Source organism: Aplysia californica, unplaced genomic scaffold, assembly GCF_000002075.1.
Source record: "Aplysia californica isolate F4 #8 unplaced genomic scaffold, AplCal3.0 scaffold00085, whole genome shotgun sequence".
NCBI classification, from domain to species: Eukaryota; Metazoa; Mollusca; class Gastropoda; order Aplysiida; family Aplysiidae; genus Aplysia; species Aplysia californica.
This window is the reverse complement of record NW_004797355.1, coordinates 876,733-881,065: the sequence shown is the minus strand read 5'-3', so window position 1 is coordinate 881,065 and position 4,333 is coordinate 876,733.

Below are 4,333 nucleotides of genomic sequence, written 5' to 3'. Positions count from 1 at the left end.
TTCCACAAATCTTTGTTAAATGTTCTCTCAAAAGCCATTTCCTCAGTCATTTCCCTTCATCTCCAGCCCTTGCTCCACGAGTCTCATCAACCGATCGTTTGGCCTGAACGTTTGGGTTATTTTTTAATAACACAACATCACCTCACAAGTAAAATGTTTAAGTCTTAAAAGAAACAAAACACAGTTGATTTTGAAGGTAGAACACTCAGTCACAATACTAGAGGAGTCCTCTTTGATGAAGTAGGTAACAGCAACCCGAAATAACTGCTTGAGTAAGGGAAACAATTACCTTAAAAAGTCTTGTTAAACAACAGTAAACAGAAAATCAGAAAACCACCTTTAATAAGTGAAAGACAAATCTAGTAAAACTTTTAACAGTCGAAATATTAGGAAATGTTTCAAACCTTAGTATGCCCTTAGAGGGCACATTTTTTTCAAAATGAACAAAATGACAAATAGAAAATATTCTAAGCAAAACCATGATACAATATAATTTTTAGTACACCGACTATGTAAACGAATCGAGTTACTTGTACAGTGAATACGACATCTACGGTGGTCACTTCACTTCATTTCATGTCTTGTGCACGCCACTTTGGCGACATTCTCCTAGTTCATTAAATTGGGTGATAATTTTTTTAAAATAATTTTTAAAATAGTATCAATAAATCAGTCCAAAAAAATTGAAAAACCAGCCCTGAAGGTCACAGTTAGTATAGAATGATATGAAAGAGCCAGATATTGTGACTCCTTTGTTTCTATACATACATAGCGAATAATGTCACGGTTCAATTAGGACACCTAGAAATTATCTAATAATGAATACATGTAAAATAATTTTCAAACGGTATCGAATCTTTGATCTTAAACGGTGATAACTGTAACCATACACTGAGAATAATATTGAATGTTTCAAATTGATGTCGATTAGTTATTAAAGGTAGGATGGTGTCGGGGAAAGAAGAAAGAAGAGGAAGAAGAAGGAAGGAAGGAGAAGAAGGAAGGAGAAGAAGAAGAAAAAGAACCCCCGTCCATACCTTGTAAAATCTCCGTAACACCTATGACTTTCAGGATTTTAGGAACATGTTTGACCCGTCATCCGTCCGACCCAGCAGGAAAATCGAGGACTCTATGGTGACGGACTAGAGGTGTATCCTGATTAGTCAGAATTAGATCTGGTCGTCTACAATAGCTCCAAGAAAATGAAATCCAGAGATATACTAACATCTCTAAACGGTGTAAGAGGTCACACCAGTTAATTACCATCCATTTTACCATGCTGTTTTAGCTAACTAGCACCGAACAATGCTGATCGGGAAAATAGAGACTCACAATCTTTGAATTCAAATGTGATTTTTTCGTCTATGTAACTTCTACTTTTTTATTGTTTATTATACAGGAACTGAAGCGTAAGGAATGATGAAAGCTAAATGTACATGGAGAGAAGCCCAGCTTGTTGCAATCAAACGGTACTATAGTCTTTCTACCATGCCCTAGTTAATAAGATGCAAATATATGACAAAATTTTAAATCTTATTGTAATTCAGCTGGGAATCGAACCAATACCCCCCCCCCTCCCCTGGAATCAAGATTAGAACCCCCAGACCAAGGTGTGCCATACCAAGGCCCAGCTCTTGGAGAATAGCAAACAAAGCCGGAGGTTTTTTAGACTATACTGAAAAAAAAGTCTTGTCCTGGAGTTTGTGTTGGTTTGGGGTTTCATTTGATATTTTTGTAAACACATAGAGGTTATCTTATCAACAATTCTTGTCATACAATTGATGACCCAACATATTGGGATAGTTTACGTTGTACAGCTTAATTTCCACACTGGCAGATATTGCGCGGCTGTGCACTGAAGCGTTATGCTCGAACCGGCTTAGTCATAGTGCAGAGAACCGGCCACCTGCATTGTGCTGCACATTTTTTGTCCTTCCACAACCGGCTACGTGCAAAATAAAACTATCGGTGGTGTTATTTTAGAAAAACCAAGTAGTGTTTGGTCTCAACACTTATAACTTAACTTTTTGTACAGAAAAATATAAGATTACGCTGCACGTTTTAACTAAAATCGTGTTCTTTTTTGTCCTTCGTGTAAAATTTGTCTTTCTGCATGTAGCCGGTTTGTGAATAACATAGATGAAATGGTTTGACCATCTAACCAGAATTGCCCAGAAATAACTAGCCGTTAAAACTTACAATACCGGAGAATCCGGCTTCAAATCAAGAGGAAGACCTAGAAAAACCTGGCAGGATGGGGTTAAAAAGGTCCTGGAACAACAGAACATATCTATCACAGTATCACAGACGCTACACACCTAGCACAGGATCGAAACTTGCACCTCCCCTCAACATCCTAAGGATACCAGAGGAAGGAAAAGGTGAAAGTAAAAGTAAGGTGTCTTCGTTGAATTACCAAATTGGTCATCATTTATAGGCCTTGCAGTTGCTGTTCTAGCATAGTCACACCTACAGTATCACAATCGCTGTTAGTCACTTCGGATTCTTGTTTCAAGGTGTCCTAGTTTATTCTAGTTTCCGGTTGCAGTGAGATCTGTGTAGCGCTATCACTTTCCGTTCAATAGTTTCCATTGGGATGAATGTTCTAGGGATTATTTAGAAACGTTGTTTTATGAATGGCGAGAAGTGTTCTTTTCAAGGGAGAGAATACAAATTGCCTCGTAAGAAGGGGAAGAAAATAGAATTACGTCCCTGTACATGCGAATAAAAAAGAATTGTGTCCCCTGATTTGTGAAATTATCTTTAAGAGAGAGAGAGAGAGAGAGAAAAGAGAGAGAGAGAGAGAGAGAGAGAGAGAGAGAGAGAGAGAGAGAGAGAGAAAAGAGAGAGAGAGAGAGAGAGAGAGAGAGAGAGAGAGAGAGAGAGAGAGAGAGAGAGAGAGAAGTGTAGACTTCAATATTCCAGAAACCATTCGCTTTATCCCCCCCCCCCCCCCCACCCTTACCCCACAAAAAGAGAACAAACCAGCAAACAAAATAGAAAAAACTTTGAGAAAACTGAGAAAAACTGTTTAGTGCAGCTCATTACCGAAGTAAGCCTGTTCCTGCCAACGGTTATTATGGCTATCAGTATTTAATTCGTTCCAACTTATCGGAGATAAAGGATCAGTTCGCAGGTCCCTCCTTTTATACAACCTTACTGTCTGAAAAGGGCGTTAAAAGCCCGAGGAACACATTGTACACATGATAACCCCAAGTTCATTCAGAACGTACTAGAACATAATCATCATAATTTTTTTTTCTAACCAATTATAATTCATCATCGCCCAGTGCCAGATCTACGACAAACATCGGTGATCATGGTTCTCCATTCATTCCTTTTCTCGGATGCTCTTAAAAAAGTTACGTTTCCCTCATCTTTCCCCGTTACCCATTTTCGTTTAGATTCCCTAAGTAGGTTGACCTGGGCCTATCCCTGACTCGTTTGCCTTCAATGTTGCCAGTGAGAGCTAGATGTTCAAGACCTTTATGTCTATTCAGGTGTTCCAAAAACTGAATTAATTTGTCTTTTCCTGATTGCTTTTAACAATTGAGCGTCCGACGTGGGCTTCATCAAGCACTACTTCTTTGATTTCTTTTTCTTCCACGATATTCTCAACAGTTTCCTTAGCAACAACATTTCTGTTGCTTCTGTTTCATTTTCACTGTCTGTAGTGACTGTCCAATATTCACAGCCATATAAAAGGGTTGACCATACATAGCATTTCAGAACTGTCCTTTTGGTAGTCATTGAGGTGTTTCCAATCATAATAACCTGTCCTGAAAAAGCATTTGCCTGCTGTACTGCGGGAAGTATGATAATTATTTTTCAGTAATGGTCCGACTGCAGTGGTACACCTAACCAAGAATGTTACTATTCAAATTTTCACTGAAGATTATTACTGGAGGATGTAAAGAAATAAAAGAGAGAAAAAAAAGAACTCTAAGACGACAATACAGATCTCAAAAGAGACACTTGTCTTTTAATGGCATTCGTAACAACATATACAACACTGTAACACAAGATTGTCTGCGTCATTCCACAATCGCCCAGTTAATTTTTTGAAATTTTTTTTTCTTTTAATTTCTTTGTGTTTTCCAGATAAAACAGTGTAATTATTTCGATAAAAATATCAACCTGTACCTTAGAATGTGTCTATGTCTTTCCATTTCTTCATTTCCTTCCTAGTTTTTAATGAGGCCACAATCTATGTTCGAGTCGTGTTTCAGGTTTAGGTGATCTGTTTTTCTTCTTTTTTCTATAAACTCAACAAAAAGAATGAATAATGATAATAATAGTAATAGTAATAATAATAGTGATTATAATAACAATT